Below are 20721 nucleotides of genomic sequence, written 5' to 3' on the forward strand. Positions count from 1 at the left end.
AAAGCCAGATTTCAAGTTGTACTCCGAAGATGTAATCATCAAGACAGTGTGGTACTGGCACAAAAACAGACACATAGATCAATGGAATGGAATAGAGAACCCAGAAATGGACCCTCAACTCTATGGTCAACTAATATTTGACAAAGCAGGAAAGACTATCCACTGGAAAAAGGACAGTCTCTTCAATAAATGGTGCTGAAAAATTGGACAGCCACGTGCAGAAGAATGAAACTAGATCATTCTCTTACACCAGACACAAAGATAAACTCAAAGCGGATGAAAGATCTAAATGTGAGACAAGAATCCATCAAAATCCTAGAGGAGAACACAGGCAACACCCTTTTTGAACTTGGCCACAGCAAACTTTTGCAAGATACATCTATGAAGGCAAGGGAAACAAAAGCAAAAATGAAAAATTATTATTGGGACTTAATCAAGATAAAAAGCTTCTGCGGGATCCCTGGGTGGCGCAGTGTTTTAGCGCCTGCCTTTGGCCCAGGGCGCGATCCTGGAGACCCGGGATCGAATCCCACGTCGGGCTCCCGGTGCATGGAGCCTGCTTCTCCCTCTGCCTGTGTCTCTGCCTCTCTCTCTCTCTCACTGTGTGCCTATCATAAAAAAAAAAAAAAAAAAAAAAAAAAAAAAAACCTTCTGCACAGCAAAAGAAACAGCCAACAAAACTAAAAGACAACCTACAGAATGGGAGAAGATACTTGCAAATGAAGTATCAGATAAAGGGCTAGTATCCAAGATCTATAAAGAACTTATTAAACTCAACACCCAAGAAACAAACAATCCAATCATGAAGTGGGCGAAAGACATGAAGAGAAATCTCACAGAGGAAGACACAGACATGGCCAACATGCACATGAGAAAATGCTCTGCATCACTTGCCATCAGGGAAATACAAATCAAAACCACAATGAGATACCACCTCACCCCAGTGAGAATGGGGAAAATTAACAGGACAGGAAACAACAAATGTTGGAGAGGATGTGGAGAAAGGGGAACCCTCTTGCAGTGTTGGTGGGAATGTGAACTGGTGCAGCCACTCTGGAAAACTGTGTGGAGGTTCCTCAAAGAGGTAAAAATAGACCTGCCCTACGACCCAGCAGTTGCACTGCTGGGGATTTACCCCAATGATACAGATGCAGTGAAACTCCGGGACACCTGCACCCCAATGTTTATAGCAGCAATGTCCACAATAGCCAAACTGTGGAAGGAGCCTCGGTGTCCATCAAAAGATGAATGGATAAAGAAGATGTGGTCTATGTATACAATGGAATATTACTCAGCCATTAGAAATGACAAATACCCACCATTTGCTTCGATGTGGGTGGAACTGGAGGGTATTATGCTGAATGAAGTAAGTCAATCGGAGAAGGACAAACATTATATGGTTTCACTCATATGGGGAATATAAAAAATGGTGAAAGAGATTAAAAGGGAAAGGAGAGAAAATGAGTGGGAAAGATCAGAGAGGGAGACAGAACATGAGAGACTCCTAACTCTGAGAAATGAACAAGGAGTAGTGCAAGGGGAGGTGGGCGGGGGGTTGGGATGACTGGGTGACAGGCACTGAAGGGGGCACTTGACGGGATGAGTACTGGGTGATAGGCTATATGTTGGCAAATCAAACTCCAATAATATATATATATATATATATATATATATAAAGAATGGACTGAAATTATATATTTATATATATATAAATATATATATTAAAAATATATATATTTAAAAAAAGAATGGACTGGAATTAAAATTGGTCTAATAGGGCAGATAAATTTGGACTTCAAATGCAAAATAATAGTAACAACAAAAACAGCAATACCTACTGAGCTTTCTTTTTTACTACAGTATGCATTGTCATGAATCATTCTGCATTATCTCACTAGTCTTTCCTACCTCATGACATAACAACTAAGTTTATTCTTATGTTAAAGCCGAGGAAATAAAGATTCAGGACATCTAAGGTGCTAAAATGATGAAGCCAGGACCGGAGCTTTGCCTGCCTGACTCCAACACTCATGATCTATAATAGTTCTCAAACACAATATGGTTTGGGGTGTATACTCGATTTGAAATATAGAGAAGTATATACAAAGAAGTTAAAATTCACAGTACTTTTACTATGTAAAAACAATGTAATGTAATTCTTCAGATAATCACGATTCCCAAAAATAAGTACTGTTAACACTTTAGTTTATATGGTTCCTATATATATGCAGATGTTTGTGTAGCGTATATATTTCTTCTCTTAATATAGATCAGCTTAAAAACAACGCTCCGCAACTTTTTATGTTAAAAATGAATATAGCAATCCTTTAAGAAAGTGATAACCTCCCATATTTGTGCATCTTTTTTCCCTTGAGGAAAATAGCACTACAAAATATGTAGTATTCATGTGTTCACGTATGTATATATGTGTATACATATGATGTATGTGTATATGTATACCACAGTGTACACATAATATTTCCCCATTGATACTGCCAATAGACAGTGGTACCAATTTATATTTTTACCAGTGTATGATATAAGACCTCCCCTCTTCTCACATCTTTGTGAAAACTAGTTGTTACTAATTTAAAAAAATTATTTTTTAATTTTTAAAAATTTTATGATTCTAATGGTGGAGAAATATCTCATGTCTGCTTTTTAAAGTTTTTATTGAAGATGAACATTTTCACATATTTAATTATCTTAACATAAATGTTTCTTTTAAATATGTTAATGTAGATATATTTTTTTCTCTTAGTGACTTAACCGTTTTCTGTGTATCTTTAGTTTTACACGTGAGCATAATACGTAATCTAGGAAGTAGGGTTGGGTAGTACCAGGAAAGAATGAATTTCGGGGTTGGGACAGTGGTAAGAGGACATTGAGACAGTACTTGACTATTTTATATAGCTATCCTAAAAATATTTGATGGAAAGTAATAAAAGAATGTTTCAAAGCACTGTTTCTAATCTTTGATCATTTAACTCTCTTACTATGTTGGTTTTTTCCACTCTGAGATCTAATTTCTAATTTGTAAAATGGGGATAAAATTTATTTTCCTTTTTAAAAAAATATTTTGAACATTGGAAAAGAAGACATGAAAACAGTTTGAAATCGGTACTCCATAGCATGATAATTATGTTTATTTTCTTCTGTTTTATCAATGACATCCTCTCAGGTCTGATCAACCCATTTCAAACCCACCCACACACTGTTTTTTTTATCCCTCTTATAAAAACACTTGCTTTTAAAATAGTGAAAGTAACACATCTTTGCCATTTCCTTGGATTTCCATTCAATTGTCTTTCAGGCTTAAAGAAGGATGTCTCATTCTAAAGTCGAAATTGAGTTATCTGAGTTGTCCTTTAGTTAAAGATGAAAGTAGGAGAGTTTTACAAAGAAATGTAAGGCTCTGGAATTTTGTTTCTTTTGATTTAGAAAAATCTAAACCTCTTTCCTTTGGGGCATTACACAAAGCACATCTGTTAAACCAGGATTTTCCTGATAAAAACAGACATGGGCTCTCTTGACAATTTGACCTATTTGTATTCTGTTGGGCTGTTATACATATGTCTGGAGGGTCCACCACATAGTGGGCATTATAAATCGAAATAAAGAAGTCCACTTGGCTATATCAGAACCATTATCCATTAGATATGATCCCCCAAATCTTCATCTAATCAAATGCAGTTTTATTAGCAGCTATACATTTTTAATAGCCAGCTCACTCTATTCATTGTAATTCAAGGTTGTGTCTCTGCTGCCGTCGTAAATCACTTGTTATGCTCTCCTGCTTTATAATACCAGTGTAACCTTTTGCTCTATCTTGCTGTCAAAACATTCCAATCTGATTTGATGCAATTTTATTCCACATGCACCCTTTTTTTTAACCTACAGAATAGCAGAAATAATTGAGCACATTTGAGAAATTTTTTTCGCCAAATATCTACAATAATTAAAACTCTAAATGGAAAATTCTTGACAGTAGTGTTTATCATTAAGAACTTCTTTTCATAGGCATAGCAAACAAGATGTGGACTGTGTACAATAGCTAGTCAAAGATGGATGAATAATAGAAGCTTTATTTGCTGAGCATTCCAAAGGATCCCATTTATGAGACAGCTAAAACATGATTCATTGGATCCATTAGTGGTTCCCACAACCGTGGCAGACTGACAAGAAAGACCCACATTTCCAGGCTTTATGATATGGTAGTTCTTATATTGCCTAAAACAAAAATGGTTTCATACTACTTTCCATATAGATTGCAGACTTGCATTGATTTTTCTCTACTTACTTTGCAAAACATAGATCTTCTCCAGATGCTTGGATCACACATGCCAAATAGGTGCTCAATCCAATGGGTCTCTGGCATTCCGCATCAGTAGCTGTTAGGGAGATACACTGATGGGCATAAAAACTGAACGTGTAATAGAGATTTAGCTAATGGTATTGTCTTTTTTTTCTCCTACCTCACACTTGAAACACAATATGATATATTTTTGGCTGAGACGTGTTTTCTTCTTGTTTTCTATTTTTATACACATACTATCAGAGAGGGACACAGGAAATCTATGACAGCCCAACCCAAACTGTTCTGAGATGAGACTAGAAATTAAGTTTCTAGCAGGAAACCACATATATTTTGAAATCCGGTATAATATGCAACAAAATCATGTCTTCCTTTGTCTATCCTATAACAGTAGTCATTATATTCTTTTTTTTAAAGATTTTATTTATTTATTTATTTGAGAGAAAGAGTGAGAGAGAGAGAGCACGAACAGGGGGAGGAGGAGAGGTAGGGAGGGGGGAGGAGGAGAAGGAGAAGCAAACCCCCTTGCTGAGCAGGGAGCCAGATGTGGGGCTTGATCCCAGGACCCTGGGATCACAACCTTGACCAAAGGCAGACACTTAACTAGCTGAGCCACCCAGGCACCCCACATTATATTCTTTAACTGGATAAATTTGCCCTTTGTTTCTTTTTTTGTTCATAGGGGTACCCGGGGTATCTTTAGAATGAGAAGAACTGCTTGGCTGGTACTAAAGTATGTGCTGTCTTGATGTACTTTCCCACCATTCAAATTCTTTGAGAAAAACTTAATTTTCTTTTTAATATCCCTTCTATTAATACAGAGTCAGATTTCATTATTTTCCTTATCTACAGTTTCCTTAACCATATCAAAGATGCTACCCAGGAACCAATTCTTTACAAATAAAGAAGGGCTTAAAGCCTTTTATCGCTTCTCATATTGGAAAAAAAAACAAAACAAAACAAAACACTAAGGGCACTGAAAAAGAAAGATGCTTTAGCTTTTGCTTATCTAGGAAAGCAGGGTAAGGTCGTTGAAGAGAAGGACCTCAAATGCATCACAGTATTTCTTTTTTTTTTTTTTTTTTTGCATCACAGTATTTCTGCAGGAAAATTGGACTTATCCCTGATGTGTGGCTGGGTGCCAAGGACACAGATTAGAAATACAAAATACATGATTTCTGGATCCATCAGACAGAGTGAAGAGAAATGTTGCTTACTAGGGAGGCCAGAGAAGGCCTCTTGGAGGTGATATTTGAAGTGATCACGAGATCCTGAGAAGCAAGAAACTGTGTGGAGACAATGCAGGGAAAGAGGACTGCAAGGGCAGGGAAGAGCAGGTCCCAGGCCCTGAGAGCCAGACAGGCCAGTGTGTCCGGAATGAATTGAGAGAGCAAGAGATGAAGAGGGGGGAAGATATCAGCTCACACAGCACCTTGCAGGCCAAGACATGCAAATGTCTGCATTTGATTTCAAACTTGGTTGTAAATTAGTGGGAACACAGATACAGTGCTGCTTTCTATGACCATGAAAAATCTGGGGGAGCCAAGGGAGGAAATATGGATTTCGTCATGGTCTCAAATGGAAGGTACCCGAACATTTTAAGCAGAGAAGTGACATGATCTGACTCAGGTTTTAGAAAGTACATCTGCAGAGTTGTTTGTAGTCACCATGCAGGAGGTGTCCTGGCAGGAAGCTCAGGGAGGCCTGGCCCAGGAGTCTGTTACACAAGATGTGATTGCCCCGTGGGCTAAATTGTAGCAGTGATGTTGGCAAGAAGTGCTTGAAGCTGGGGTATGGCCTGCAGGTAGAATGGGCAGGACTGGCTGAAGGATTTTAGGAGGACATTGAACCACTGAGTTAGTGAGTGGACGCAGAGGGTGACTAACAGGTTGGTTTCCATTAAGTGGAAAACAGAACCAGAGCCTTATAGGAGATGAAGACAGATGCTGAGCTTCCCAATGTCTGTTGGTTGGAAGTTCGAGCCAATGATCTGGTGAAGAGGACTGATCTGGAGGTCACACACCTACAGGAGACTGGAATTTGATCGTGTGGCTGGGATGGGCAGAGCAGAAGGAGGAGGCGAAACTAGAATGAGAAAGTAGTAGCCTGCCCTGGGGGGTGATAGAAAGTAGCACTGCAAAGAGTGATGGTGAGAAATGTTACAGGAGATTGGTGGCCCAGCAATCATGCCAGCACACATCCAAGACAGCTGCTCCATTTATCAATGCAGAGAAAAATCTTTTAAACCTATTGGAGCATCATATAGACAGCCGGCCAACAGATTGCATTTCCCACATATTAGCTACTTTTTTAAAAAGATTTTATTTATTTATTAATGAGAGACACACACACACAGAGAGGCAGAGACACAGGCAGAGGAAGAAGCAGGTTCCCTGCAGGAAGCCCGATGCGGGACTTGATCCCCAGACCCCAGGATCACGCCCTCAGCCAAAGGCTCAAATGCTGAGCCACCCAGGTGCCTCTAGCTACTTGTTTTTATACTACAGATACAAAACTTTTTTTAAAGGCTTGGATGAAATAGATGAAGCAAGGGAAAAAAATGTCTGCATTTGATTTCAAACTTGGTTGTAAATTAGTGGGAACACAGATACAGTGCTGCCTTCTATGACCACGAAAAATCTGGGGGGGAGCAAACGGAAAGTGAGAGGATGTTATTGCATCTAACAGCTAATGAAAAACCTTTACCTTTGGCTTAGGAAAGACAAGAGGGTGTGGTTTTCTGGAAGTTCATTTAAATATAATAAATAAGTGGAGTGCAAACCAGACGCAGGAGATGCTGGGAAGCTACTTCTTTTCTCAGCATTAGTTTTTCCCTGGGAATAGATCGCTCTCTCAGTTCTTCTGGAAAGATGATCTTTCATAAGCCTTCCCAGGAAGATTATGGGAAGAAGTTATGTGTTGTGTTTAATATCATGAAAAATGAGTTGAGAGGTCATCAAAGCTATAATTAAGCTCATTCATTCATTCATTCATTTGACACATACAAATTACACTCAAATCCAAAAGTATGTGATAAATATTCAAACCTCTTTGAGGTCGGGAATCATACCTGATGTATCTTCATATCTCTTATAGTACCTGGCACCAGTTGGTGAATTAAATGAATTAGATGGCAAAAGGAGAGGTGACTGTGGTTGAAATATTTGGAGAAATCTCACGGTCAAAACAGAATTTTAACTTGGCCTTTAACAGAGGGAGAGTCTATCTAGAAATTAAAAGGAGGTAAGGAGTTATATTAAATAATAAATCTGGAAGGAAGATTTATCTCCTAATCCAAATGTGAGTAACTGACTTAAAACCACTCATTCATTCATTCATTCATTCATTCAACAATTCATTTAGTACCCTCTATGTTTTAGGCATTGTGCTATGTCCTATGCATGCACTATAATATATTCACGGTCTCTGCCTTAATGAAACTTAGAGTCTAGTGGGGGACACAGATGAGAAACAAATTAGTAACCGAATTGAAAAACAAAAATAAACAAACAAGGAAAAGAAACTCAACTTTTTCCTTGCGATGAAGACTTTTAAGATCTACTCTCCTTGCAACTTTCAAGTATGTATTGCAGTTGTAATAACTGTAGTCACCATATACATTACATCACTAGGACTGTTTACTTTCATAACTGGAAATTTGTACCTTTTGTTTAAAAAAATTTGTAACTATATGGGGTGACGAATGTTAACTAGACATTTTGTGGTTAGCGTTTCACAATGTATACAAATATTGAATCATTACACTGGACTCCTGAAGTTAACATGTTATGTGAAAAAAGAGAAGAAAATCTATATTTTTCTGATAGAAAATAATGAGGGATTGTTTGATTGGGGTGATCATCGATGTCCTTTCTGAGGAATGACATTGCCTTTGGGTGAGAAGCAGCCAGCCTTCCTAATGGCAAAGAATTTGGTGGGAGAAGGAGGGAGTTAACTGGTTGATGTTTTAGGCAGAGGGAACAATATGAAAAAGCTGGGAGATAGGAAATATCTTGGCTTCTTTAGAAACTGAAAGGAGGATTTTTAGCTCAATTTTTGAGCTTGGTTTTGAATAAAAATGGGATTTTGAAGTAGAGACCTCCCAGAACAAGAAGGAAATTAACAGCCTAAGAGGGGATGAAAGGTCACTGGTAATAGTCACTCATTTCATAAACATACATTGAGTCAATCTGGGCATTGAGGAGCTAGCAGTAAGAAGCTTTTAGTCTAGAAGGGGTTGGCGAATCAGAAAACAAGCAACTCAAGAAGCAATTTAATTTCAGATCATGATAAGGTGTCAGGAAGATGACACAATGTCATGGGAATGATAACGACTGCTTTAAATAGAGAAGCCAGAGAGGCTTTGGAGGGAAAGACACCAGCTGCCTCGCCTGGAGTGACAGCCTTTCAACAACAGCATGTGAGGAGGTCCTGAGATGTGTGGTTCTGCAAAGCTTTTCCCGGTGTCACGAAGGCCAGGAATATTCTCACAGCTTGCAGGTGCACCTCACTCCGTTGTGCTGAGGCGGCCTACCGCCCCAGGGGAGTGGAGGCTGTCCCGGCCTGCTGCACCTCCTGTCTCTCCTTGACCTTTGTTTCTCTTTCTGTCACCCTGTGCAACTTATGTTTCCCCTCCAGCCCCACTGGCAGCAAGCACCTTCTCCTTCTTGAAGCAGGTGCAGTGGAGTGCTGTGGGCTGCGAGCTGGGAGGAGCCCCATGCGGCCCAGAGCAAGAACCCTGCGTGACCGTGACCGCAGAGCCTGGATCAGGAAACAAGCATGTGTGAATGTAATCGTGGGCATCGCTCTCTGACAAACCCAAGATTCCGCTCGACAACGTGTCACTGAGTTCCTGCTGTGGGGGCTTGTGCTTTTATCTCCCTGACATATGTACGCACGTCTGGCTGAGAATGTGAGGTCTAAATGCGGAAGCAAATGCTTGGGTATCTATGCACAGGATAAGAGTGAGATAGAAAATTATGTTCTTAGAGACACACTGAGACTCCGTTAAGTTGAAGTCATAGATGAACTGATATGTTATCAAGATGCTATTTCATGAGAAGCTATAGAAAATAGACAAATCTATTTTCATTTTTTAAAATTATTTACTTGACAGAGAGAGAGAGAGAGAGAGAGAGAAAGGTTGAGCGCAAGCAGAGGGAGAAGCAGACTCCTATAGCGAGCAAGGAGCCTCACCGGGGCTCGATCCCAGGTCCCTGGGATCATGACCAGAGCTGAAGGCAGACGCCCACCAACTGAGCCAGGTGCCTCTGACAAATCTATTTTCTTGATAGAATTAAGTCACACAAGAGACAGACTCAACACACATGAATTGAGCACCTATTATATACCAAGTACTCTGCTTAGAAAATGGGTTTAATTCTGTTCTTTGCTGTAAGTCTAATTTCCCCATCTTACCAGCCAGGGATGAGGGAACAGCCTGACATACTGGTCATGTACTAAAAAGAGGCAGGACACCTTGTGAGCACAGGTCTCTCGATGCCAGAGCCGGGGGTCATCTTATGAGGTACCAGCTGCCTGCTTGGCATCTTGACAGCAGGTTAGGAGGGAGCCTGGGGAGTATTCGAGAGCAATGATGGGTGTGCCTGAATCAGAACATGAGTCAGAGTCTATGTTCCTTCTTTCTAGCCATGTTAAGACTGGGCCAGTGACTTCACCGTCCTAAGCCTCAATCTCCTTAACCCCAAAAAGGGAATAATGATAAAACCTATCCTGCAGGGTTGTTTTAGGATTAAATGAGCTTCTTATATCAAGTATCCAGCATCATGCCTGGTGCATTTGGCACACAATAAATGACAGCTACCTATCATATGAGAGAGAATTTAGCCCTCAAGGTGTTCTTTTTTTTTCTTTTTAGGTTTTATTTATTTATTCATGAAAGATACACACACACAGAGAGAGAGAGAGAGAGGCAGAGACACAGGTAGAGGGAGAAGCAGGCTCCATGCAGGGAGCCCGATATGGGACTCAATCCCAGGACTCGGATCACGCCCTGAGCCAAAGGCAGGTGCTCAACCACGGAGCCACTCAGGCGTCCCACCTCAAGGTGTTCTTTTTAAACTCAATGACATCCACTAGCTCAGTGTGTCCTCCCAGATTGGAGATGGTGGCTCAAATGGAGCCAGCTGATGGAGGGAGGGGACTCTAAATAACACTGTCCCCAGGACAGGTGCTCTTTGCTCTCCAGCCTTCTTCATGAAGGGTGAGCATCACAGTTGTCCTCTTTAAGGAAAGCATTCACTTCCCACCAGCCAGCCTCGGGGCATATCTACAATCTGAAGTGTCTCCTCCGAGAACACTTGAGGTTTCCAACAACTCCAAGGCCTCATGTTTGAATCCAAGTGCCGCCTTTCTCACATAATCTCTGCTCCCCTGTACCTTCTAGATGTCTGAGTAGGATGATTTACATAAATATCCTGTATACCGTGTCAGAACATTTGAATGTGAGTTTTGAACCAGGCTCTTATTAAGAAGAAATTCATTGCTGATTTAATTTAATTTAATTTTTGCATGTTAACCCTATCAAATAGCCTGCCTAGTAAATTAGATAATAAAAAAGTTAAAAATAAGTGAGTCATGTGACATTTGCAGTTAGAAAATAAATCAGAGGAGAAAAAAAGGAAGTGAATTGTTCTAAGTATACCAGAAAGGCCTCGTGCATTCATAAACTCATTTACTTTTCTCCAAATCAATATGCAGTGCTCAGCACAGAGACTATCAGAGAACTACTGAATATAAAGCACACAAGATAACAGCAGTGATTACAACATGCAATTGTGCAGCTGTGATACTAGCCCCTCCCCCTCAGCGCATCCCCTCCATCAGATTGGTTGCTATGTTAATATTTTAGGCTTAAAGGACCAGAATTAATGCATTCAGTTTTATCTCTGATGTGTTGGTTTTCTGTCAAAAACTCCTGACAGCATTAACAGCCAATGAATCGGGATAATTAGATGGAGCGATGTACCCCATCGTGTAGTCCTTGGAATCAATGGGCGCACCATCATCCCCTGCCTGGTCACAGAGCCTTGGCACAAGATGATATCCCCTCCCCATTTTTCTACAGGGCAACAATTTTCAGCTATAAATAGGCTACCATTTTTTTTTCTCCAAATAATGAATATGGAGGATGATCTTTCTCTGTTTTGATGAACAACAGCAACCACAAAATCAGATGAAATCTGGGGAGGAAACTGGAAGAGGTGTTACAAAGTCCCTAACACTGACTTTAAGAAGAGTCTATATAGTCTGATCTTGTTACCGCCATTTTTTTTTAATGATGATGAAGTAGTTGTCTGTTAAGAGAGAGATCCTGTGTAATAGGCAAAGATCCTCCTGAGAATGTTCCAGCTCATTCAGCCTGACAGTAAAAATAGAGAAGTTTTAGAGGAAGACAACAGAAACACAGGAAGCTGACAGGGGAAGACATTGTGAAACTCTAGCATTTTCACCCCTGAAGACTGGCCTCCACCCCTCCCTACTCGGTCTCCTCCTTTCCTCCCATGCCTTTGCTCTAGAACAGCACTGTGGAAGAAGAAAGGGAAAGGATTATATACGTATCTGGTGGCCAATAAAACAAACGCCTCCTTTAGCGTCAGAAATGATTAATCTTTATGACTTTTCTTTTCACCATTTACTCAAGAATGGTTGAGAATTCAGAATTCTGCTGCTATCAACAGCTCCAATCTTCCTCATCCAGACCTACTTTCAGTTTCTAATCTCCAGTTGGTTGCTCCAGTCTAGATTTCTTCCCTTGTCTCTGTGAAATTTCCTTTCAGAGGGAGAAAGTGCTACCACGGATCATTCTGTGTCTGAACTTATGACCCCTGTGCAGAGGAAGGTGTTTTGGAAGCTCCCGCAAGGGAAGGTCCAATCCTAGGCCGCCTCTGACAAGCACCTCCAAGTGCATGAGGCTTTGCCAGGGACAGTTTGCTGAGGCCGGCTGTGGAAGTCAGCAGTGAGGTGTCAGCAGCAAGCTGTCTTCGAAAAGGAGGTGAGCTGAGGGGAGCAAGGAGGTGTGGAGCTTCTGAAACTGAAGAATAGAGAGGTCTCTCTTGATTGTTTCTTCTTAGCTTGGAAGAGATGGGCTAGTAACAAAGGAGGGACATAGTATGTTTGGAACAAAGTTGGCATAATACATTCTAAAAATTAAAAAAAATAATAAAAATTAAAAAAAAACTGGCCATAGCAAAAGTCTAATGAAATATACCATCCACCCTTAAAAAGATGGTTTCCCTTTGCCCTGGGATGTTGCTTATGATAAGAGGTTGGGTAATACCCATGGTTTAAAGTGACCCATCATTACGGATTTCTAAATGCCAAGTCACTGTCACAAAGCACCAGGCCCTATCTAGTCTGATTTATAGCTCTAGGAGGAGCGACGGACTTGAATAATTAAATAATCAAGTATCCACATAAATCCTTTCTCCAATCCCTCCTCTAAAATTTTTACTTTCCTAAAGAGTAGAGATTAATTTTTAATGTTATTAAATTAGAATAAAACCTAAGAATAGACACATTTGAACATTTGATAGAATGTACTTTCTTCCTCTTATTAGGAGAGTAGCATCTAAGGCCCCATCCTCGTTCAGCTTCTGCAAAAACTTGAAAGGGAAAATAATCCATTAAATGAAAAAGGCTAAGCACTGGAGAGTATTACTCGAATTATCCTTTAATACGACTACATAATGTTAATCAGAAATATGGTCAAAAATAGAATACGCCTCCAACTTGTGTTATCCACAAAAAGCAAAGCAAAGCTGATATGTGAATCCCACTGTAATGACTACCTGATTCTAAAAGTTTTCATTTGGTTTTTAAATATATTTATATAAATTTTCATTGCAGGAATAGAAAGTATGTTGTTGCATCATGTTTGGGGTAAATCATACGTGACCTGGAAGATCTCATGTCAATCTTTCATATTTCCCAAGATTACTTTCAATTGTAGGACCACAAGACTACTACAGGTTCTTAGGCTCTGGAAAAAAATCATGGGTGGAGTGTGTGTGTGTATGTGTGTGTATGAGATCACTCAGAATCACTTTTTAAAAATATATTTATTTGTTCATGAGAGACACACAGAGAGAGGCAGAGACACAAGCAGAGGGAGAAGCAGGCTCCATGCAGGGAGCCCGATGTGGGACTCGATCCCAGGACCCCGGGATCATGCCCTGGGCTGAAGACAGATGCTCAACCACTGAGCCACCCAGGCGTCCCAGAATTATTTTGAAATATAATTTTCCCCATACCATTTCCTATGGTCGAAACAATATAACATCTATGTATTTAAATATTTTTGAGTGAATTTATTTTATTAAATATGGTTTAAAGTATTTTAAATGACAACAATAATAAAAAGGTAATAGGTTTCCAATTCTGGTCATTCTTAATCCCCATCTTAAAGAGTATTTTGGGAACTGTAGCACCACTATCAATACACTAGTGAGTCCTTTGATTTTCTTTTTGTTTGTTTGTTTGTTTATTTAAAAAATGTAAAAGAAAGTAAAACTGGTGAGAATGAAAACAGATATTTTCAAGTATACCTTACTAAAGCAATATTGTGACCCAAATTTCTGAATAAAGAAATTTAAGTGTTTAAAAATAGACCTCTCATTTTATAAAATAGTTAATTCTACAAAGTTTTGTCAGGAGAATTTGATTAACCCACTAAATTTCATTCAAATTGAATTTTACTAGATCCTACTCAGAAAAACTGATCTCTACTGAGACAAAATTGCTGCAAACTGCATCATAATGTGTTCAAAGTATAGAATCTCCCAGATGGGACTCAGAGTAGCAACATAGGCATCTAAAAGCAATTTATGAAGTGATGAAAGCCCAAGGACACAGTGAAAACAACAATAACAAATAATGAAGCAATGGCTGAGTAGGATGTGTTATTCTTAAGTCCATCAAAGGTAATTATAAAAAGCATCTTTGATTTGGAGTTAATGATCTCTTCTTAAGATCAAATGCTTTAATTAAAACATCTTTAAATTACCTGTTTTTCATAAATGTTTTAATATAGATCAATTGGGATGTGCTCATTTTTTTAACTAATGGGAGACAAAATATGACAAAGTCTCCGAAGGAATTTAATATTAAAATTATTTAATCTGATAAGACATCTAAAAGCACACCTTTTCTTTTCAGAGCACCAAACTCTGAAAGGAAAAAAAAAAAACCAACAATTCTTAAATAACGAATAAGAATGTTAAAGCGAAAAATATCATTGACAATTTGGTTTATAATGTCATTCACTACAGTCTTATGACTCCTGGAGACTATTTTAAAAATGCATGAATGTTTATGTATTTTATTTTTTTAAATTTATATCAGTTTTACATATCATTTTTAAACTATTAGGGCTGGGGAAAAAGGATTAAGTCTACCAGGAAAAAAATTATTTTGCAGGTCATTTAGCTTAATACAATAAAATCATTTTATTTTATATCCCGAGTCTGACTCAAAGGAAGTCTGTGCATTCTTTTCAAGGTCCAAGAATAGAATTCCAAGTAATCAAGAGTACCCTAGCTACAGTTTTAACTACCGGTACTCAAAAGTCCACAGTGATCTTGATTTGCTTTCCTTTCATTATTTTTTTTCCTGTTCTATGTTTTCTATGGTAAATTCCCTTACTGCAGGTAGACTAATTCCATCTTCCTTTGACTTAAACAGTTCCAGAGGTGATGCTTCCCAGTAGTCTCTGTGAAATCCAATCCCAGCAGGGAGAGATCTAGTTTCAAGACAGAAATCTAGTCACCGGAAATAGATAAGCTTCCAACAATTTAAAAAGGAAAATCAGGTTAAAAAATTTAATGAGGTTTCATTCTTGAAATTAGTCACGTTCTTTTATTAAAAGAAAAAAAAAAAACTCCAATGAGCCTTCTGTACCATAATAATAACTCAGATTTGCATGGTGTGTTGCAGCTTAACAAAGCTTTTTCACAGATTATTTTATTTAATTTATATGGTGCCTGTTTATTTTTCTATTAGATCTTAGAACTCTGCCATGATCTGTAATAATCTGGAGTTCGTGACTGGCTACAAACATGACGAGGGCAACAGCGGTTGAGTTGTCTTGGATAAAATATAACCCAGACCGATAATGGGAGCCCCGGAAGGCACTCGTCCATATATTGTTCCATCTCTAGCATGATCTCAGAGCCAGGACTTCAGAGATAACATCATCGTGAGACTTTAGTGCACTCAATTTGATTTTTTTATGATTCAAAATCATTTCCTGGGAGACCTTAGTTTTTAAAACCATTTCATCTTCATCACTATTTCTTTTAAGTTTTCCAGATTGAATTCTTACAGGAAAGCCTCTTTGCAATCAACAGTAAGAGAGATACTTTTGACATATTCATACGTGAAGGTAAAACCAAATGTTTCACATTGTGAAAATAGCTAACATTCTCATTTGTAAAATTCAAACAGGCATTTCCTAATCATTTGTGTAGATCCAGTTTCGATTCATAATTTCCAGACTGCCACCTGGATGCATTCAAGCTGCTCTGTGACACACAGTTGAGCTAATTTTGAAGGTTCCTCCTTTGTCTCTGGGCTCCTTCTCTTTTATCCCCCTAGGACTCTCTGCCTCAAGTTATTTTATCTGAAGCTATGTCTGAACATGAATAGACAAATGGAGAAGTGAGGCAATTATACTATTAATTCAAGCAGAAAAAGGAACACACTTTGCCTGAGTTATCTGGAAATTTCTGGCAAGTGTCTTTTTCTGTTTCATTGATCTGGAAGATTGACTACCTTCTTTTTTTTGGGGGGGGAGTGTGGATCTGGTCTATGTCACATAGCTTGAGCATTCGGTGTCTACACATGATTGCCTCATTTCCTGCTGCCTTGGACCGCATCTATTCTAGGAAGGCTAAGCCATAATAGAAAGGTTCAGGGTTCTGAGGTACAGCTCTTGTGAAGATATCCCTGTGAACGCTCAGACTGCTATTTTAAGTTCTTAATTGATCTTAAGGGTCTGTTACACCAGTCATGGTGAACTGGACCAAGCGACATTCGTCTTCAGTCATTCACTCATTCATCATTTATGAGCGCTCTGCACCATGTCCCGAGGATACAAAAATGATGATGTCTTGCCACAAACACGTGAAACTGCCCAAAGACCCATTAAAAAGGAGATATGCTACGATGGAATAGATTTGAACAGTGAGTCTACTGTGGGTGAAAGCACACACCCTGTAAAAGTTTCAAAGAGGCAGAAGCAGAAGCTGCAAAAGCAACTTCCCATGAATATACTTTTCATGCTCATCTTGTTTTATTTTTCTCCTATAAGCCCTTAAGAATGAGATAAATCAGTCTCATTGGAGATTCGTTTGCTGCTTCTCAATACTCAGTCTCTGAGAGTTCTGGGGTAGACATTCTCCACACATGAGGGCTTGGCAGAGGTTTGTCAAGCATCTCTGCCAAGGGCTCTCCCTGGCAGATGGCAACAGCTGTTTGTGATCGAGTCAAAGAACGTACAGGAGGAACTCCTGCAAAATGTCCTTTTTATTACACTAATGACTTTTTCCCTGAGAGCGGCTCTTCATTGTATCAGTGCATAATTGTTTTTGCTAATGCATTTGCTCCGATCACCCAAAAATCTAATAACTCTGTGTAATGAATCATTAACAATTTCCTTAAATTCATTTCAGTGTTTGCATGCTGGTGGTATTCAGTGTATGCTAATAAACCTAAAATATTCATGCCTTTGAGTCTGAGATTGCAGACTTGTGTTAAAAAAATTTGTTTTAGTAAGTGTACATCTTAAATCTGCATTTGGTAGAATAATGAAGTGTAAACTCTGCGGGATTATTCTTGAATACAATACTCTAATTTTCTATTCACTTTCTAAGCTGAGTTCTTTTATCTCCTTCACACGCCGTGATCACTTAGCTCCAACAAAATGACACATGGTCATGTTTAACTTAAAAGCATTAATTGGTGTTTGGTAATGGAAGATGATCAAAAGTGATTGATGCTGACCTTTTCCACTTTGATTTATTCACACTGAGATTCAGCCTCTGATTCACCTGCTGAAACAGATATTAGGGATAAGTATCTTATTATCATTATTTTTAATCAGAGAAGGGGAAAATAAACTGAGTTCTAGTCATAAAAAGACACCACTCTGCAGTACAGAAGTTTCCTACATTATTATTATTATTATTATTATTATTATTATTAAACATAAACAATGTGCCAGGTACTCTGCTCAGTGCTTAAGGTTTCCTATCTCATTTCACCCTCCCCCAAAGCCCATGGGGCTGGTACTATATTATTTTACAGATAAGAGACTGAGATTTAGAGAAGTGAAGCAACTTGCCCAAGTTGGCAGTGTTGCGTAGCGGTTCTCAATTGAAGACGATGGCGCCTTCCTGAGGACATGTGACAATGTCTATAGATGCTTTTTATGGTCACAACTGGGCAGGAGGCAACTGTCATTTTGTGAGAAAAAGCCAGGGATACTACAGAACATTCTACAGTGCATAAGAAAGCCTCCGTAACAATCGTCTGGTTCAAAATGTCCATAGCGCTGTGGCTGAGAAACCCTGGTGCAGCAGGTGTGTGCGATGCCCACGTCACAGTTCCCTAAGCTGCTGACTTCAGAGCAGCTGTGCCCGACAGCTGGGGTGGACCCTGGGCTGCAACTGCCTGCATCTCACCACCACAGGACCTAGTGCCTCCTTGCTTTTCTGCCTCGGGGCCTTCTTTGAAACACCTGTGTAGGTGCAGGGGATTGTTCAAGCGTTAACACCTGGAGGCAACTCTCCCTATTCCAGATGGCAGAAATCTGGGGGCCTTCTCTACGGTTCCTCTGCATGTCCCCCCCATGGACTCCATCTTAGTTGCCTACAGCGGTGACCCACTGGCACAGCAGGCACTTACTGACCTAGTGCCATCTCCCGCTGGTGGAGGGTTGCCCCAGGATGGTCACACACCTCTGCAATTCCAGAGAAAGCTTTGGAGCACTGGGGCAAAGCCACTCCCACCTGAGCTGGGGGTGGAAGGCTGGTAACTCTACTGCCCTGTTGTGGTATCTGGCTGAAATCAGGAACATAGGCCTTATGGGTTTTATCACTACCTGTCTTACCTCCAATGCTCTTCGTCCTAGACTTACCTCCCAAATCAACTACCCACACCCCAAGTCCTTATTTTAAGTGCTGTTTTCAAGGGAACTCAAACTAAGGCACAAAGCTAGCAAGTCTGCTATGTTATATTGCAAATCCGATGAAAACAGAACTGCAAGCTGGCTGTGTCACCTGATAAGTGAGGGAAATCAGTCTATTAGCACCCTTTGGCTTACGAGTCCCCCTCCACTTTAAATTTCATAGTCAACCACTGGATATAGTCAACTAGGACTCTAAATTCTGTCAATACTTTGTCTTCTCCCAAGCCCAGTAACACATTCTCAATGCTGGGATCAACCTTTCTGTAGTTGTTATCTGTGCAGAAGTCACATTAACTTGTGAGAGGAAGCCAGTTGACTTGACCTATCGCAGATTTATGCTGAGAACTTGAAATTGGCCTTTGGTACTGTTTGGAAATATTTTATGAATCTTTTCATGATTTTGTTACAAACTTCTTATTCCTTTTTAGCCCGTGACCTGACTTTGTTAGCTCTTTTCTCCATGATCTCCTTGTACCATTTGACACCTTCTTCATGAAATTTTTTTCTTCAACTGCTATTATTATACTATATTTACTACTCCTTTGATCTCTCCCTGACAACTCTTTGTTTTTGTAATCTGCTAGGTTCTCTTTTTACTCCTTCCCCCAATCTGAGCACAAGATTTATCATCTGCCCCTTTTCTACACTCACTCTCTGGGCAGCTCATTCACCTCTAGACGAGTGACATGTAAATATCTGTTTCCAACTCTGATATTTCCCCTTGGTCCCAGGGTCATTTCTCACTGTCCATTTGATTAACTTGTCAGCCAATCTTCTCCTAGGTAGCCCATATGGCTCAGAAGAAGTTAAATCCTCTCCCAAGTCCAGAAATGTACCAAAATGGTCTAAGCAGAATCTCCTCTCTTGCCCAATTGGTTCAGCAATTGTCATGCAAACCAGTGCAGTTCCCTGAGATTCAAGGATATATTTGTTGGGGGTTCTGGGAGCTCTTTTTTCTTTCTTTTTAAAAAATATTTTATTTCTTTATTCATGAGATACATGGAGAGAGGCAGAGACATAGGCAGAGAGAGAAACAGGCTCCCTGCGAGGAGGCTGATGCGTGACTCGATCCCCAGACCCCGGGATCATGACCTGAGCCAAAGGCAGATGCTCAACCACTGAGCCACCCAGGTGCCCCTTCTTTTATCTTCTGAGAGAGCTTTTAGAAGCAATTCTTTTTCCCTTGCTTTTTCTCAGGATATATTCCCGGGTGGATGTGACATCTGGAAGGAAGATCCTTATATTAATACCACATTGGGGATGACACCAACAAATGGAGGAGTGCAGAGTCAAAAAAAAAAAAAATCTCAAGAGAATGGAACTCAGAAAACTGGATTAAGTCTGTCCCAACAGGTGCACTACTTTTGGACATCCAGCAATGGGAGTCATGTCATTACTTGTTGTTTAAATCACTTTCTGTTACTTACAGCCAGAACCTCTTAGTGAGAAAATGCCCTGCCAAGTTTTCTTCAGAAGTACCCTCGACTCTTTCCATTCTTCCCCATTATAATTGTCATCTCTTCAATGCACATCTACTACTGGCACTGTCCTAGTAAATTTATATACCTTCATTCTCTCCTCTTTCTGATTCATCTTTCATACTGCTGCCAGGCATTTTCCTAAAAAAAAAAAAAAAAAAAAAATTCTCACTACGTTTCTTCATTCTGTAAATTCCTGTAATGGTTTCTTTTTGTTTCAGCGTTTAATCCAAACCCCCAAGATTTGTTCTTAAGACTTTTCATAACCAAATTTCACTTTATATATACTCAATATGGTTTTTCGGGTTCCCCAATATTTCATGACAATCTTTTTCCGTAATATCTCTCCCCTGAGAAGCGTTTCCCCAGTGAAATTCAATATGTACTTTGAGTCTCTATTCAAGTTCTAGATTTATGATAAACTCCTCTTGAATAGAGATAGCCTCTATTTATTCAAATAGTCTTTATTAGGTACATACTGTATGTTCTAGGCCCTCAATAAGGCAGTGGAGCTACAAAGACAAATGTCTGAAAAAATGTCTGAAAAAAATCTTCCTAGGAGAGCAACAGTGAAAAAAAAGTTGAGAAGCCCTGTACCGGATACTGGGTGAATAGCAGTGAACAACAAGGAAAACAAACTCTCGTTCTTGTGGAGCTTATATATGGGAGGAGGACCCACAGGAAACAACATAAATAAGCAAAATACATAATGTGGCAAAAAG

General features: G+C 39.5%; 3 long non-coding RNA genes across 5 annotated transcripts in view; 2 read left to right on the plus strand and 1 right to left on the minus strand.

Moving 5' to 3' along the window:
* Window positions 1-20092, plus strand: part of LOC118352794 (uncharacterized) — a 30070-nt gene extending 9978 nt beyond the window's left edge. The window contains exon 3 of the long non-coding RNA XR_004810543.2: window positions 19719-20092. This is a non-coding gene — a long non-coding RNA (uncharacterized LOC118352794). The remainder of the gene's footprint in view (window positions 1-19718) is intronic.
* Window positions 1-20721, minus strand: part of LOC112650792 (uncharacterized) — a 34452-nt gene that overhangs the window by 7531 nt on the left and 6200 nt on the right. For all 3 annotated transcript variants that reach the window (XR_007407140.1, XR_003130448.2, XR_007407141.1), the window contains 5 exons: window positions 20088-20140; window positions 17336-17385; window positions 12042-12423; window positions 7386-7541; window positions 4301-4391 (listed from right to left, as the gene is read on the minus strand). This is a non-coding gene — a long non-coding RNA (uncharacterized LOC112650792). The remainder of the gene's footprint in view (window positions 1-4300; window positions 4392-7385; window positions 7542-12041; window positions 12424-17335; window positions 17386-20087; window positions 20141-20721) is intronic.
* On the plus strand, window positions 11849-17064 carry LOC125753996 (uncharacterized). The gene is made up of 2 exons (XR_007407142.1): window positions 11849-12329; window positions 15335-17064. It is a non-coding gene; the product is annotated as an uncharacterized LOC125753996 (long non-coding RNA).

Source organism: Canis lupus, chromosome 29, assembly GCF_003254725.2.
Source record: "Canis lupus dingo isolate Sandy chromosome 29, ASM325472v2, whole genome shotgun sequence".
Lineage (NCBI taxonomy): Eukaryota > Metazoa > Chordata > Mammalia > Carnivora > Canidae > Canis > Canis lupus.